The 18,949-nt window shown below is 41.5% G+C and overlaps 1 protein-coding gene across 1 annotated transcript in view; it reads right to left on the bottom strand.

Moving 5' to 3' along the window:
* LOC124593794 overlaps window positions 1-18,949 on the bottom strand; it is a 185,759-nt gene that overhangs the window by 16,510 nt on the left and 150,300 nt on the right. The window contains exon 2 of the mRNA XM_047132146.1: window positions 3,645-3,845. The gene's annotated coding sequence lies outside the window, so the exon portion shown is untranslated. The remainder of the gene's footprint in view (window positions 1-3,644; window positions 3,846-18,949) is intronic.

Here is an 18,949-nt window from a genome sequence, read left to right on the forward strand (position 1 = left end):
GGGGAAAAAAAACAGCAAACACAAGCTTCTGCCTGTAATTGCAATGATGTTTATCTGGTGACAACGCGCCTGACAGGAGGAAACATGAAAAATAGAGGAACGCTGCATCCGGTAATTATTGTGTCTGCAGCAGTCCAACATGGGAAGCGGACGCACAAATGAAACGGCAAACACAGTTTGTTTTTTTGAACAGATTTTTGGGATGTACATATTCGTCCTGTTGTTGTAAACCAACTTAGGGTATAGAGCAGCTCAAATTCTGGCGAATGGACTTTCAATCCTCTTCCTATTTCTATTCCTTTGTTTGGCACTAACAAAATAGTAAATTTATTTCTGTTAAAAGTTACAAGGGCTGTAAACCCAATGTATGGGATTCTAGACATACATTTGTTTTTCTCTTTTTCTTCTGTGGTGCAATATGTACCTGGGTCTTTCTTCACTTTGTCTAGGATTGTGTCAAAGAAAGTAGAAATTGGCTCTTCTACATCTAATAAACTACAACAAAAACTAATACACAATATAAAGTGTAAGCATGATCCATACACAGGCTCTGGAATATACAAGGTCACATCCCAGGAATGCTCCATGTTCTACCTAGGACAAACAGGCCGAAATATCAACACCAAGTACACAGAGAACATAAAAGCCTACACACACAACAGACACACTACATCAGCCATAGCAACACATATACATAATACAGGACACCCATTTGGAAAAAATAGAGCTTAATGTCAAAGTACTCCACGGACTAAATAAATGACATGAAATGGATTTGCTAGAAGAACTGGAGATATATTCAAATTACAGAAAATATGAAGATAAAATATTAAACGAAAACCTTGAAAGTGAATCAGTGAACTTCTTCAGATGTTTCGGTAGTATACTTAAATAAACACAGTAACACACAGAAATAAGCACAACTGGAAAATAGACATAAGTAAATTATGATCCCAATTGTGAAGGTAAATAGCCTCTGTACAAAAATAACCTCTGTGGAAGACCTATAATGTCATCTCTGTTGACTACTTATATGAACATCTCTGTAACTTTTGTTTATGTAAAATGTTTTCGATGTTTAAAAGTGTACAACAAGTTGTGTGTGATGTTTAGTGTGTGTATGTGTGAGACTCTGCACAAATGGACCGTAAGGAAACTGTAAGTACAAATTATTCTTAATTTCGCCACTAACTTCACAAAAAGATCGACAACCAACTAAAATTCGCGTGTTTTCTTATATATTGCATTAAAGTCAACGAAATCATGCAGAATCTCACAGGAATAACATAACAAACACAAAAATCTCACTTGAAAATGGGAATCATTTCCCAAAACGCGTCGTGCGAAAAATAAAATAAAGAAAATCGTGACTGGTAGCAGATGAGTTATTTATAAATAAACCTGTTGAAAAGTTTTCTATATGTTTTCCGTCTATTTTTGAGCTGGTTTCGAGAGCGTTTGTTACTTCAGTTGAAAACAGACCTGTACAAGCGCAGATGGAACTGATCGATCTGCAGTGACAAACTCCATTACAATTAAACTGTCCAGGAGTTCGTGTGCATTGTTTTCCTTGCGAAGAGGTTCCATGTCGCCATAAGAAGGTTGCAAATGTGATATCAATGTTTCAATCAACATATGTGCGCGAAATACTTTTTTCTATTATTCTGCTAATCGAGTAACAATTACGTGGCATCCTGGGCAACAAAATGGTTCAAATGGCTCTGAGCACTATGGGACTTAACATCTGTGGTCATCAGTCCCCTAGAACTTAGAACTACTTAAACCTAACTAACCTAAGGACATCACACACATCCATGCCCGAGGCAGGATTCGAACCTGCGACTGTAGCAGTCGCGCGGTTCCGGACTGAGCGCCTTAACCGCTAGACCATCGCGGTAACAAAAATCTGGGACATTGCATCTGTCTGTATGCCGACTGTCTGTACCAAATATAAAAATTTATTATTTCTCTGGTGCACCAAAAATAAGCAAATACTAATAATTTTTGTTTGTTTGTGGCATATGTTGTTATGAAGTATACAACCGAGTTGCATTAAGACGTTTAGTGTTCCTTGTACGACTGCACTGACGTTTAAATGCGGCGCGTTCGTAGTTTCCCCTTTGTTGTATTATGGAATTCAAAGTGCGAATTAATTTTTGTAGCTACTGTTGTACGTATTTGCAATTGGTCGGATGAGCAACGCCCCATGAAATTTAATTTTGTCATAAAAATGAAAGTATTTTTATGCCAAGTTACATAGCCAATTTGCAATGCAACAGATTTCAGTCAATTTGCACTGCAACAAATTTCAGTTGGTCATGCCTTTACAATTTTACGCATGTATACAAACAAAAAGTCGTGTATACATTTTTATCTGTTGGATTTATGTAACGTGTCACTTGAAATTTTTATAAGTAGGATGGGGTTTTTCACGCATGTTGGGCAAGCAATTTTTAAAATTTTTGTACACTGACACGCACTTTCGGCAGTCGTGCCTTAAAAATTTAAATGTGGTACTGTACTTAACAATGATCATGTATCTGTGCGGCCCTCTTTAGACGTGCACCGACACACTTACGCCACCTTTTGTCACCCAGCCTTTCTCCTTCCACATGCTGAGGCTCTGGCAGTTGCTTGTATGCTATTTGGAAACAGTTAGGGTTTAAATATGTAACTAATGTCGCTACGTGTTATTCTGCATATTACTAATGACAGTATTTGACGTCTAAAACAGTCTCATATATTTTGTATCTAAAACGGTATGAATTTCTGTGCCAAAAAGCGTTTTGTTCTTGAATATTTTTCGTTTAGAACTGCTTTTAATGAGAAATTTTTGTTTCTGTAAAATATCCATCACTTGTCAGGGCTTCCTTCCCCTCCAGTCTTCTCCACCAACTTCCAAAGTCTTGGCTCGGAACTATCTCCCTCTCCACTCTTCCCTCCTACAAACATCAACCCGCACAAACCCCCTCCTATGCACTACTTTTAAATACAACGTTCCCATGATACCCTTATTTCTGATAGTCGACATCCATTCGTCTCTTCACTCATATCTGTGTCTATTTTAATCAGGCAACAAATCGGCCTTTCCGTTTTACATTATTCGATGGTCTATCTGTTTTTATATATTCGTGGACGACACTAATTTTCCATTCATCTGTTTCTATATTTTAATTAGTCCGCAAATCAACCTTTTATATTTAACTTGTGCAACTGACGATCAGTCTTTTTATTGTGTAACACGTTATTTTTTGTCAACCACAATGTTCACTTTTTATATTATTTTTTTAACATTTTAATCTCATGTGGCTGAAAAGAGGCAAATTGCATCCCTTTGAGCCCGCCGCTGTCCATAGGGGCGGGGGAAGGGTTGGGGGGATGAAATAACACTAGACAAAGGAACTGTAAAATTTGTAACGTAACACCTGTTACTGTGGTCTGTCTGTTACAGCTCATCAGATGATGGGTTAAACCCAAAACGCGTCATGGCAGGTAATAAGCAAATTCAGGGAAAATCAGCGACAGTTTCTAAGCAAGGACACAGCTTTTTAAAATTCTTCCCAATAATAGTAATTAGCAGCCTTAGCGGGTTGTTTCATGTTGGAGCTTTTCAGTACTGTCTTATAGATTGCGCTACCACCTACCGTGTTAATCGGTTAATCCGGTCAATCCGGTCCGCTTCCCAGTGTCGACTATCTGATGTGGTAGGTGCTTCCTCAAATGACGTCAACTTCCAGAGGGAATTGCGAGCTTCCAGATGGTCGGTGCTCGTCGTGTCGGAATCGACTACGGAAGTCGACTGGTTGTTAACATCACCGCTGTTACCGCCGCAACAGCCTCCTTTCCTGTAACAAACGGAAAATTGAGGTCTCGGGTCAGTGCACATAAACTGAAAGGACTGTCAGCAGACGGTAAAACATGTGAGTGGTGAATGATGTGGTCCAGTCAGGTCACCCTTACTCCGAGAAAGAGCTTGAACGCTAAGATGGTTATCCGTTAGGGCGTCTGTTACGTATTCTGAAACATTAGGTGGGTTTGTGATGATCTGGCCAAACATTCTGATGATTACACCCACACTTCTGCAAAGTCGAATAGGAAACTAAATACCTTCTTATTGCTCGACCAAGTGCAATGACTGCCTAGCGTTGAGGGTAGCACCGTTAAGTTTTGTTCCTGAGAGAAAAAGATGGAACCTTTTGTGAACTTAGGGCAAATGAAGAATGTTGCGCTAAGTTAAGATATTTACAATCGGTGTTATTCTCATGTCCAAGAAAATAACATAAACAGACGTACTTTTCAGTATACAGAAAAGTTAGTTATGAAGTATATCAAGGCTCTGTGTTATGCCTTTTATTATTCTTGACTTTTTATTCGAGATACCACTTGGTGGCAACACAACCAGTGTTGCTCGCAGACGATACCGGTATGTTTTATTAAAGAACTCAACCAAGCTGATTTGTAGCAGATCTTTATGCCGACAGAAGACGGTGCGGGATACTTAGCAGACAACTGCATGGTGGCAAATGAGAAGAAAATGACATGGATTAGCGTTAAAGACGTAAGAACAAAAGCAGAAAGCCATATATTCCTATAATGTGAGAGACTGTAGTACCGAATAAATTTCTTACGCGAATTAACTTCCGTTATGTCTGAAGAATGCTTGAGTAGACTAGCTGCAAACGCCGCTAAATGCATAATAAACGAAACGGAGACAATCGCAAAAACCTGGCCCTGTCCAAACCATTAAAGTTAACGACTTCATTTAGTTTTTAAAAATAAATAAAAAATAATTACTGTGCGTTAATAGCTGAAATCTGCGATTAAGTTTTATATGTTAAAATCCTAAGTGAAATATTGACTTAGCGGTTTTTGCACCCGGTTTATGCAATTAGGAAGTTTTACAAACGTATCGATCCAATTACGAAACAAACATTCGGTTGCAATGCCCGCTACTCGCAGATATGTTGGGAGTGACAGAAGGATGGAATTTAATTATTGTGAATATAAACTGAATACGTTTCAGTTCGAAGAGACGTCTCAAAATTCTACAAAACTGGTTTATAAAAAACGAAGGTGACATCATTTTATCAGGAAAAACTGACGTATTTAACTTCAAAAAGGGAACAGAAATGTATGTTCAGCACACCATCGTGCTTTCGTAATCACAAGATATGTAGAAAATAAAATAAGTTCCAAATTGCATCTTAGAAAAACATCGATAAAATTCCAGAAAATGATAAAATTGGTGGGAAGGTGCGTCTTAGTCAAAAAATAGAGACAAAAAATTCTAGAAAATGAAAATGGCTGAAAACTGCTTTTGAGTGACATCGACCTCAACACTACCCATCACTTGAATATCGCTTCCGGCTTCTTCCTCGTTCTGAGGGTTGGCAGCGGCAGGAGCGACTCTTTGAATGCCTTCCTGCTCGTCTGACACCTCGGTGTAGAATTTGAATTCGTCGTTGGTCACCCAGTCTTCACCAAAGAGGAGCTCCAAAAGATTTTGACGGCTCCAAGTTTGACTTCCAGCAAATGGCTTTGCCGCAGTGGTAACACCGGATCCCGTCAGATCACCGAAGTTAAGCGCTGTCGGGTTGGGCTAGGACTTGGATGGGTGACTATCCGGTCTGCCGAGCGCTGTTGGCAGACGGAGTGCACTAGCCTTTCGGAGGCAAACTGAGGAGCTACTTGATTGAGAAATAGCGGCTCCGGTCTCGTCAGCTGACATACGACCGGGAGAGCGATGTGCTGACCACATGCTCCTCCATATCCGCATCTAGTGGTGCCTTCGGACTGCCACGGCGGCCAGTCAGTACCGTTGGGTCTTCATGACCTATTCGGGCGGAGTTTTGGTTTGCAGAGTTTGGTTTCTAAACTTTCTACACCTGCTGTTCTTTTGCTGAATTTTTTTCACCCCTTCGGGGGGCTTTCCCCCTATACACTTTCAAAACTGTAGAAGGGCTCTCCAAGAACTAGACAAATCATCTTGTTTTTGCTTTTCGTGGAAAGCACTTCTTTGGTTTTTTGAATCTGGAACTGCCAGTTACGTCACTTTCACAAAGCCCTCCGTGTATGTCATGACAATTAGTGTCAACACCGTTTTCATTGCATAATATTGCTTTACTAATACTTTTATTCTAGTTACCATTCTGTTTTGGAAACATTTCTTTTTAGTTGATCAGGACGCCGCTTTCTTTTCCGGAAGGGACCGTCGTCGTCGGTCTCATTCTGGTTATTTTAAACAACTACTTCGGGTTCGATTTCTTGCAGAATTCGTACTATTTCAATTACTCCCACTTCGTATCATCTTCTGCATTTAAACTGTCCACATTATTCATTTACATAGTTTACGCCCACATTGGAGCACTAAAATCGAACATAACACAACAGAGTCTACAATGACTAAGTTTAGTTCTTAGCAGTCAGCAGTTTTTTCGTTTCCCAAAATTTCTTCATTCGCTGTGATCTGGCTGCTCGCTCTTCTGCAGATATGACAGACTTCTTCCGTTCTGATGGTTTGAATGTCAGCCGCGTATATTTGTCCTTCAGAAGTTTCTCTTCTCTGTGTTGAATCTTGTGTGTGGTGATGTTTAATTCATCCAGACTTTAAACCAGATGTTTTTGGTTTTACTGTTCCAGAAGTAGTCAAAAAGTTGTTTCAGGATTCTAGTACTTGGTAGGCGAGATATGTAGCCGAAAAATGCAGTCCTTTTCCGCGTTGTATCTATAATGGATTCACTTTCTCTATACACCGTTCACAAAATAACTCATTTTCTTAAAACAACTCGAGCAAAGAAGCCAAACACGCACCCTGATCATCAACTGAACTGTGATTACCGACGTATATTTCGACAATGCATCGGCAGCGAGAGCTTCATTGTTGCATACGCGTTTGCTACAGCGCAACCAACCTAATTATGAATAAGAAAAATATCCCTCCTAATCCTAACAAACTGAAATTTAGGTTTGAATGTCTAGATTGGTAAGTAGGCGGGTTTTGCAAACGCTGGACATTAGCGGGTTTTGCTGCCGAAAACAACATGCAGTTAGCGGATTTTGCAACCGCACACGATTTTCTACCAGCCTTTTTCAACGGTTTACAGCGAGGTTTGCACCCTGAAACCTATTCCATCGTATTGGCGCTGAAAAAAATCTATATAGTAGTGTGCTCAACTCAAAATGGAAAAAGATGCATTTAGCGGCTTTTGCATCTCGGCGACTCTTCTGTAACAATGAAACAGTGTTATGTGATTACAGTGCAAATTCCCTTTGCATGGGGTGTGTTGTGGATAAATGCACGTTTTGCGAAACTATGATTTATTATTAAAAACGAGCACTAAGAATAATGAAAACGACTGCCAATAAGGAATTTCTCAAGAACATTTAAAAAAAACCAAAATTTTGGCTCGTCCATGTAATGTTTTAAATCAATTAGAGATTTTTCAGCATTAAACAGCCAATTATGACACCGGATGTAAAATAATTACCATAGAGAAGTAGAGTACATACGAAGGCCGTGTATCAGAAAAATGAGCTACATATACTTATAACAATCGTCAAAGAATTGCCTGCAGAAATAAAGAACATAAAAACATTAGGCGCAGAAGGAAGAATAGGCCTGTCCAGTTTCTGTATCACCGAGGAATATACATTATTCGCTGGCCTGCCACTTTACGTTTCAGATAATGTAATGTACTTCACGTTAATAGCGTTCCTGCTTGCTTTTTCTCTGTTTTCTTTCAGGCAGTTGGGCATCCGGAAAACTTAAGTGAGACTGGCGAAGAGCAGTAACAACTGGTTGAGTAAAATCGCGCGCGCGCGCCTGTTGTTTGTGTGTGTGTGTGTGTGTGTGTGTGTGTGTGTGTGTGTGTGTGTGTGTGTTTGGGGGGGGGGGGCTCTAAAAGTGGTGAGATATGCAACTGAATATAACATTTTGTTATACTACTTTCACTCTGAGGGAGTTGTCCAAATCACTGTACAAAATGTTCAATGCCTGTGCATCCAGTTGTTCCGAAATGTACCGCTATCCTTGGGGAACATACTTCATTCGGTCTGGTTATATGGAAAATCATGTTTATATCGATTAATGAAGTGACTTCGTGGAGCAATCGTTAACACTAAGTTTCAAACATAAAAGTCACACCAGATTTGGCATACAGATTTCGTTTCGTATCATCTAGCCACATGATTCTGAAGAGACAATAGAAGCTCTGGTATTGTCTGCCTTATATTCTTACTTAATCTTTGATGCGAATATTTTCTGGAAGTGGTCACGTGTTAGTCTGGGCGAAAGCTTACATTTACCTTGTTATTCGTACTGTTAAGTCTGATTACAGCAAATTATTAAACACACAACATCCAATTAATCATCTTCGCCCAGGTATCACCATTATTCTACTAGCCACCTGCGCATCCCCGTGAGTTGCTGACCGATTTTCAGTGGAAAGTGACATTAAATTAAGGCAACTACGCTGACACCTTGCAGCTGACAGCCTTCCGTCGAGATACAGTGTGTTGACCAAGTATTTACGTATTGGCATTTGAAATGCAGATTGCGCGATGCCTTACGGGAACATGTGTGGGAAGTGGAGACGGTACGAAGTTATTGTTCGCTAATAATACCTGCTACACCCTTTTTACTCATGACCAGGGCTGAGATGCACACAACGTTCATTACATGTGTATTCTAACATTTAAGAACAACTTGCTATTACGCATCGTATTTACAATATCCCGCGTGGGGCAAGTAAACGACTCTTATACAGTAGTAACGATGTAACAAATTTAGAATAATTTGTGAGTGCTTTATTTTACTCTGAAAGCACAAACTACAAGTGTCACCCATGAAGAATTTCGAGGAACAATCTTGGTGTAAATGAAATCTTCGAGTACTGTTGGAAAACAGCTTCTGGGATGGGTTACCATCTTGCTCTTTCGTTATAGGCGTGTTCAAAGTCTGGTTATAAGAAGTTCCAACATATTGATGGAGGACAGGACTAGCAACTTGTGTTATAAAATCTTGTCCGCATCAGTTGCGATAACAGTCATTTTCCTGTAGTGACTCATTTCGGACCACCGCGTCCATTTTCAAACTTGACCTCAAATGTAACAGTATTTAAACAGTTCTCAACAACGTACATGTGAGTAACCAAATATTCATTATGAATTTGGTTTGAAAATGGACGTGATGCCCAAACTAGCCATCATATGGAAAAACTTATTATCGCAATTGTGACGGATATTTAAGGAAAATGAAAAGTTCGGACATGTCGATTCCTATTTACGTACTTCGTTGCTGTGCGGCAATATAACGGATCCGTTACTGTAACCGTGACGCACAAACATCTCGGACCGGATCTCTTATCCGACATTTCGCCCTTCAGAGCCAACATCTTAAAGATTCAAACTTTCGAACACGCCTATCGGCCAGAATAAAGCCTCTGAATACCAGTATCTCTCTCCTACTTGTCGAAGCCGTACTATGTATGCTGCTGCACTAGTATTATATGGAAAGAATATAAGATGCCTTGGAGAGAGATGGATTCAGGGCTTTCGCACACTACCTGTTGCTCAGGATGAATGCCACCACCTCTTGTTCTCTTGGAAGCCAAATTCTGCAAAATGAAGGAAAGAAGGAAGAATAAGTTTTAACGTTCTTCCGATATGAGGTCCTCGGGGGCACAGGCGATGTCGGGAAAGACGCTCGTATCCTTTTCAGAGGAACCATCCTGGAATTTCCTGTCAGGGGACGGGCCATCTGGTGAAACTAAAGTGATATCTGAGGTTCTAAAAGATGTAATACAGGCCCTTTGCTGTTATTAATATATTATATTATGATTTAGGATACAATCTGAGTATCTGTCTTAAACTCTTAAAATAATATTGTCGTTTACAATCAAAAAGTAAAACAATTTAAATAAGGTATCTGCATAGTGTGGAAGTGGCAACTGACATTGAAAAATAAAAGTTTAAGGTCCTCCACACGTATATTAAATTTCGGTTGCCGCGCGGGATTAGCCGAGCGGTCTGAGGCGCTACAGTCATGGACTGTGCGGCTGGTCCCGGCGGAGGTTCGAGTCCTCCCTCGGGCATGGGTGTGTGTGTTTGTCCTTAGGATAATTTAGGTTAAGTAGTGTGTAAACTTAGGGACTGATGACCTTAGCAGTTAAGTCCCATAAGATTTCACACACATTTGAACATTTTTGAAATTTCGGTTACACGATAAATCACACAAATCTAATGGTTGTCGATTCAACTAAATACCGGGGGATTACAGTTACAAACAATTGTAACAGGAAACATCACACAGAAAGACTGACAATCATTAAAACAAAGGTGTTTTTCGTTGTGGTGATATCTTTCAGTCACCAGCCTTTTCCTTCTGTCAAAATATTTTGTTGACTCCGCCTATTTAGGGAGCACTGACCGTCGCCAATATTTAGGTATTTAATTTTCAGTAACTGTTATTCGAAAAAAATGGTTCAAATGGTTCTGAGCACTATGGGACTTAACTTCTGAGGTCATCAGTCTCCTAGAAACTTAGATCTACTTAAACCTAACTAACCTAAGGACATCATACACATCCATGCCCGAGGCAGGATTCGAACCTGCGACCGTAGCAGTCGCGCGGTTACAGACTGAAGCGCCTAGAACCGCTCGGCCACTGGGGCCGGCCTGTTATTCGAGAATGGAACAGTCGAGATATAGTGTGAAAAGTGGTTCTAATAACCCTCTGCCAAACACCTTAGGGTGATCTTGTACAGTAATCACGCAGAAGTAGATGTGAATCAATTTGGAGAGAATTCTAAGACACCTAATACGTTCATATGACGATGTGGCACTTCCTAGTACCAGTATTTCATGAACGGTAATGAAAATGATACATATTTAATTGACTTTTAATGCTAGGGTAGCTAAAAGCTACATATTTTCGTTCTGAAGCAAATTACGAAATTTGCGTTATACGTAAAGGATGCCAGTGGCAACAAAGTTATTGTCCAGGCGAATATGGATGATGCAAGAGCTGGGATGAGAGTAACAAAGCAAAAGAGAAAATTGAACTGCGTTCTTAACTCTCCCTTTAGAAAGGAAGGTATAGTTGTACTGCCTCAGTTAACCTCTCGCTGCACTGCAGAAGATGAGTGATATATTTGCACACTGAAATTTCACTCTGCAGCGGCGCGCGCGCTGGTCTGAAACTTCCTGACAAATAGGAACCGTATGCGGAATCTGGTCTAGAACCTGGGACCTTTTCCTTCCATGAGCAAATACTCCACTGCACTACCCCTGAACGGGTCACGACTCGCCCCCACAGCTTTATTTCTGCAAGTACTTCATTTCCTACCTTCCAAACTTCACACTCCTAGGTAGATAGAAAATTCATTCTCGAAATATATCACTCATCTTCGCAGGAGAGCTCCTGTGTAGGTAGGAAGACAGGAAATGGGGTACTGGCAGAAGTGAAGCTGGGAGGGAGGATCCCATGCCGTGCTCGGATACGTCATTGAACAGTGTCTGACACAGATTTAATATGCAAGGCAGCTTCGAGTGAATGACATTAAAATTGGGTCCAGCGCCTGATGAGATCCCTGTCAGATACTATACAGAACTTGCTGCTGAGTTTCCTCCCGTTTTAACCATGATATACCGTAGCTCAATTGAACAACTGATATGCACAACTACTGCCCGATCTCATGGACGTCCATGTGTTGTAGAATTGTAGCACATACTCTGAGCTCAGACTTCTTTCTCGCCTATTCTGTTCTCGGTTAAGATCTATTCGACACATGCCACAACGTTCCAGTAACGGGCGGGAGCGTGTGCTGGTTCCCATGCAACGCTGCAGAGAACGCACGCGTCGTTCGCGAGAACTATCTGAAGTCTAGCGTTGCTTCGTGGTTGGTTTGAAACCCACTTCACTCTTGGATAGCAACACAGCAACCGTGCAGCGCGCCAGTAACATGCGACGGGACAAATAAATAGCCACACAACGCGCCAGCCAGTGGCGGAGCGAAGGTCACTCCCAGCTGCTAATTTGCCCCCAAGTGCAGCACGAAGGCTGCGGCTACAATCACTCTTCGGCTTTGGTAAAAACAGTCACACCTGTCAGCCTCAAAATGGTCTGAAAAACTAGCTTCCTCCGAGCTTCTGCCGCCTGCAAGGGTGGGCTTGCGGTTCTGAAACCAGCTTGTGCAAGTATTCTACGTATGTAACAGCTGTTACTACGTCTTCATGTAGTAGTGGTGGCACCTTCAATTGTATTTATAGGTCTTATTCCATTTGCAGTTGATTTCGTTGCCACATTAAATCATCTTCAGGCTCCTGAATAAAGCACACAACTTTGTCATAAATGTACAAAATGCAGTGTCAACTAGCTAGCATCTATAGTTACATATCTGTTTTACGATGCATGTGGGTATCACTTCATGTAAGTGACACAAGAGGACTAACTTCCCACCGCAATATAATTGAAGCAACCCAGTATGTTCCTGCACCCTACCGAATAATCCCATATGTATCTAATCACATTGTGCACCTTCACTGCTTGTTACCTATTAATCAACTCCATCGCAGTGCAAAAATTATAAATACCAAGGGACCTGTGCGAATTACTGGCATTTTTTATAGTTTTAAATACTTGGAATAAGTGTAGCCATTGGAGTAAGGGTAGTTGCGGGAATGAAGAAAAAGCAACTATAAAAATGAACTGAACGACATTAAATAATAATCACGAATTTATGATACATCCTTGTACATACAGTTCCATGCACTCAATTTTGAATAAAATTCTTCACAGAGCATTACAACACTTCGGTGTAAGCGATATTTGATGTAAGAGTGTGTTCTTTGAGTACTTCTGTTTTTTCGTTTCCTTTAAGGGATGGGGGCAGAGTTAATGGACTACGGCAGTGGTCACGCGTATTATCTATGACAATTCTGCACAAAAATTATACAGTTAGTGAGTTAAATGGTATTTATAATAAGGTAATATGAAAAGGGAATCTCTTTTTCGGCGTTAGTTAGTTAGCTTCATAAAGTATAGATACTGACTGTCATGTAAAGGCCGCAATTACAACAGTGAAATAAATAATTCCTACAGTCAACGGCGAATATGATGTGTTTTTAACTCTATTTTTGTTTGGTGTAGTTTTAATAAATCCAGCTTAATATTTAACTTGCGATTTAAATATACATCGAAATCGTAGAGGTACCGATTACCCCTACGATACACTTGCCCCTTAGCTTATATTGCAGGTTACTTAGCTGCTCTATCCCTGTGCTCGTGGCGCAGTGGTAGCACACTGGACTCGCATTCGGGAGGACGACGGTTCAATCCCGCGTCCGGCCATCCTGATTTAGGTTTCCCGTGATTTCCCTAAATCGCTCCAGGCAAATACTGGGATGGTTCCTTTGAAAGGGCACGGCCGACTACCTTCCCCATCCTTCCCTAATTCAATGAGACCGATGACCTCGCTGTTTGGTCTCTTCCCCCAAAAAACAACAACCCTGTGCTCGTACCTCCACAGCTACACTATTGTGGTGTAGGGGGAGCATGTTTTGTAAGACGTGCCTACCCTCAGTGTAGATAAGTAACTTTCTTTTATGAGGAGACGTTGTAGGTAGTACTCGCGATACGCTGAGAAGTGCTACACCATTCTATGAAAAACGTTAAAAGTAATGAGAGAAAATTGTGCCACTGACTCATTAGTTCGTTGTCTAGTAAAACACCTACAAAAACTAAATATCATTTATCTTTCGTCATTTTAAAAATAAGGGAGCTAATATCTGATTGTGCTCAGCTGGTCTCAGAAAGTTTGGGAATCGCTACACTAGGTCATTGATATAAAGTGTAAACAGCGGCAGCTCTGTGTAACACTCTCTTGGGGAACTCCAGAAATTACCTTCCAATGTGCCATTTTACTTTTTTTGAGGACGATGTGTTGAGTTCCATAGGTAAGGAAGACCTGTATACCATCACAAATTTGGTCAGATACTCGGTAACCTCGTATTGTATTCACTGAACGACAATGCGGAACTGTATCGAATGCCTTTCGGAAATCACGCAATACGGCATAAACCTTTGTCTGCGGCCTTTGTCCATGGCGCTCTATATCTCATGGACGAGCAGGGCGAGCCGAGCTTCACAAGATCTCTGTTTGTGGAATCCTTGCTGATAGAGTAGGCTTTCGTTCTCAAAAACGCCACAATGCATGAGTATAGAACATGTGCCGTAATTCTATAACAGACTGACGCCAGTGATATGGTCCTACAGTAATGCGACGACCTTTCTTGAAAACGGAGATGGCTTGCGCTCTTCTCCAGTTGCTCCAGTGACCTACGAGAAACTGCTGCTAGATGGGGAGCAAGTTTTTTCTCATAATCTCTGCAGAAGCTTAAAGGTAGCACATCTGGTCTAGTTCCGCTGTTGAGCCCTGTGAGTTGCTTCTATGTTCCGCGATCGCTTCTCTCAGTATCTGCTAGTTCGGCATTCGTGCTGCGACTCAAAGGCAGAACCGTATTACGGTCTTCCGCAGTGTAACTACTTCGGAATATTGAATTTAGTATTTCGGCCTCCTCTCTGCCATCTTTTATTTCGGTGCCGGTATGGTCAATGAACGACTCTTTGCGTAAATTAAGTCATTTTTACCTTGTAGACTTTTCCAGCGGTACTCGGTAGCAGAGTTCTGTGTTTTCTGATGAATGTACCAACCGTAGACGTTCTGCAATGTACGTTCAATTTATTTAGCTTATTTAGATTTAGACGGCCATTACCAGGCACTAACAGCATTCTAATACGTATTATCTGTTCACAAAATGAATGAACATTGTAGGACACCCATAGTTTCTGTACTCGTTCTTGTTGTTTTATCATTGTGTTACTGGAAGATATTTTATCAACAGGCGGTAAAGAAACCAAATAATGTTACATTATCTCGCAACAACCCCGATCTATGGAGACATGCTAGTTTCATGTAATTTTCATAGAGGAGAAAGAAAACATTGCTAAACGCTTAGATAGTTAGACTGTTTAGTTTCGTTGTAAGTACTTACTTTAACAGTTATTGCTTGCAGCTATACATTTAAGGATTATCTACTTTCGTGCACATTTCTCGGAGTGATAAGGTGGCTACAGTGCATCGCCATAAGTATTGCAGAGCATGAGTAGTGTTGGACGTTACTCAGCTTCCACGTGGACATCTCACTTCCGCCAAGTGACAACGCGTTACGTGACTAAGCGGTTACAGTTCCTAGAGTGCTCAATAAGCTACTTTTTCTTGTCTAAACACAATACCCAGAATTAATGGCATTTAACCGAAGTATAAGTAAAGCAGTTGCAGTTCTGATCACAGTGCTTTACTGGATATTTTAGTTGTGGGGGCGACTCTCGATTACAACAACCTTATAGGTGGCCAGGTTCTCAAAGATTTCTGTAAAATGACGGAGTAGGAACAATAATCTAACTCCGTGTAACACACACACATATAGCTCTGCTACAGCTGAAAGTCAAGTCAGATAAAAATTAGTCCAACAACTTTTTTATGTGCAACTCTTAACTTGCAGGACGACGTGATTATCTAATGTCAAATTTACCAGCGCAAAATGTAACATTACAGAACAGGATGAATCAAAACGTCTGGACCAAAATTGCACAGTGCTGCTGCTGCTGATGATGATGATAATGTCTCATACTCCGAGGAGCGTAGGGGACCCGCACCGCCGTACTAGGTAAGGTCTCACGGAGGTGGTGTGCCATTGCCTAACTCCGACCGTACTGGGGATGGATGATGATGATGATGACAACACAACAACACCCAGTTTCCCGCCGGGAATCGAACCCGGGACCCTGTGCTCGGGAAGCGAAGACGCTACTGCAAGACCATGAGCTGCAGACAGGACACAGGTGCTAGCTGCCCCTAAAAGTGAATATTCTGAGATAAGGGAATAACGGTTGGAAATGAATATTTAGTTTGCTATTGACGTAAAAAACTTACAACTTATTGTACCAAATTAACCTGTTAGCAACTGTTCAAATTAAAGACCTTCAGTCTCAATGCGCGCATTGAACCGCAATACAGTCTGACAAAAAAAAAAAAAAAAAAAAAAAAGTGAAGCATCCAAAAGATATGGTCGGCTATCAATGTAACTTCGTAATCACACACATCATGGGTAGATATGTAAGTAATCAAAGATGCAATGCTCTGTAAAGGTAAAACGGCCATGCGTGTGCGACAGTCTTATCAGCACTCGACAGTGTCTGAAATGGGCTTCTTTTTAGACCTCTATTTGGCTGACTAGTCGAATCGTGCAATATCGAGGTTTGTGGGGCATTCGTAAGTGACAGTGCCTCGATGTTGGACAGCACTAGAACGTGAGGCAGGGATAATCGTCGTTAAGGTTCAGGTCTATCGCGTCTGACCACCACAAGGAAAGATCGCCGTATTGTGCACCAAACAAGTCGCAATACCTTAACATCCGCTCGCTCCATCAGTACTCTTTACACTCGGCTCAAAGTCTGTATTTCGAGGCCATCATGGGGAACGTTTATTTATAAATCTTTCCGCACATGATCCAACACCATCGACTCAAAATATTCTGTGGGCCCAAGTCCTTGTTGAGAAGTTTGACTAGCTCTCCGACTTCAGCGAACCAATTTCTGGTAAGTTTCAACCCATGGCAATAAATTTCTATCAATTAAAATAAAGCCTGTTTAAAAACTTTTTCTTTCTGTGCGTTCATTCGTCTTTCCGAGCACTACAATTCGCTGCACCATATATTAAATATATATCTGCAAGTTCTTATAAAGAGCAATTTTCACTCTTCGACAACAAGTGGTGAACTGTGAACATTGAAAAAATCCACCGTGGATACACCAAAGACGACTGCGGATTGTCCTTTTTTAAGGTAGTCTATCAGGCAGGCAGTTGTTTGGTATGAAACATGAGACGGTCTATGAACAACCGCCTTACAATTCCTGCTCACTCAACAGCTGGTAGCGGCTGAAATATTCATTTCCCGCCATATTTAGGATTCTCTTCTGTCTATATAATTTTGTTGCTACGGGTTTGAGACATGTAGACATAAAGCTGCTTCTTCTTCTTGTGTTACAACCTCTGTAGGACCACGGGGAGCCCTTTCAAGGATTGCAATTCGCTCTATTCTACCGACAACATCTTCATCCTTCCTCCTCTTCTTCTCTCCTGCTGTTATTCAGTATCCTTTTCTCTTGTCTGCATGTCTGATATCTCTCTCTCTCTCTCTCTCTCTCTCTCTCTCTCTCTCTCTCTCTCTCTCTCTCCTTTCCCTGCCTCCTTCTCCTATCTCCGGCGTATTGTTCAGAGTGCACTTTTCCAATTATCCTTTCCTTCCCTCCATAGATCCCCAATTCTGACTAATCTTTCCGTAATTTAACAACCCACTTGGATCCTCAAGAATGAAGTTTTCACTCTGCCGCGAAGTGTGCGCTTATATGAAACTTACTAGCAGATTAAAAGTGTGTGCAGAACGGCGACTCGATCCCCGGGCCTTTGCGTTTGACGGGCAAGCACTCTGCCAACTGAGCTCCCGAGGACGACTCACGACCCGTCCGCACAGCTTTACCTCCGGCAGTAACTTACTTCATCTCCTATCTTCCAGACTTCACGGCAGTTCTCCTGCGTAAGTTGTGGGACTAACAGACCTGGAACAGAAAAATTTATACTGGGAACATCCCACAGGCTGTAGCTTAACCATGTCTCCGCAGTTAGTTTCTTCCAGGAATATTGGTCTCTCAAGTTACTTAGGAAAATTTCTGTGAAGTTTGGAAGGTAGGAGATACTGCTGGAAGTTAAGCTGTGAGGAGGGTCGTCAGACTTGCTCGGGTAACCCAGTTGGTAGTGCACTTGACCGCGGAAGGCAAGGGTCCCAGGTTCGAGTCACGGTCTGGCACACAGTTTTAATCTGCTATTAAGTATCACTTAGTTCCTGTTTTTCCTTTTCTCCTGCCTGTTGTTTCCCATACCGAAGTTTTTTCGTCATTCTGTCCATATTCAACCTGATCACAAGTCCGGCAAGCCTTGCCTTCTGAGTCTGATTTCTCAGATATGTACATCTACAGCAGTGCTCCACAAGCCACCTTACGATGTGTAGCAGAAAGTCAGAAAGTACTTGAGCAACTGAAGTCATTTCCCCTCCTTCTTCAACAGTTTCGGACGGTGCGCGGGAAGAACGACTGTTGGCAAGCTACCGTGAGAGGTCTAATCCCTATAATTTTACCCTCATGGTACTTTCGTGAGATATAGGGGGATCCGCCCCTGCTGTATGGATGCTTCACAGTAGCCGGCCGATGTGGCAGAGCTGGTCTAGGCGCTTCAGTCCGGGACCGCGCTGCTGCTACGGTTTGAATCCTGCCTCGGGCATGGATGTGTGTGATGTCCTTAGGTTGGTTGGATTTAAGTAGGTCTAAGTTCTAGGGGGCTGATGGCCTCAGAAGTTTAGTCCCATAGTGCTCAGAGCCATTTGAACCATTTTGAAAGACGTTATTATTTTTCTTTCTAAATATTCTATTTTTCATACTTTATCGACTTTATTTTTGTGGAATCATTCAGTACGATGGTTTCGAATAAGCTCTTTATTAATGATATAAGAATTCGTGGGTTGCAGCTTATTCATTAGCTTGCATCACAGACTTTCATACGCCTCAGTGCGATCTAAAAGTTAACTGATAAGTAATGTGATGCACCAAATTTGTCAGACATCAATTTTTTCTGCGCGTGGGCAAGTTACTTTATCGCGTCTAACGGAGTGGCCGAGCGGCTCTAGGCGCTACAGTCTGGAACCGCGCGACCGCTACGGTCGCAGATTCGAATCCTGCCTCGGGCATGGATGTGTGTGATGTCCTTAGGTTAGTTAGGCTTATGTAGTTCTAAGTTCTAGGGGACTGATGACCTCAGAAGTTAAGTCCCATAGTGCG

This window comes from Schistocerca americana, chromosome 1 (genome assembly GCF_021461395.2).
Source record: "Schistocerca americana isolate TAMUIC-IGC-003095 chromosome 1, iqSchAmer2.1, whole genome shotgun sequence".
Lineage (NCBI taxonomy): Eukaryota > Metazoa > Arthropoda > Insecta > Orthoptera > Acrididae > Schistocerca > Schistocerca americana.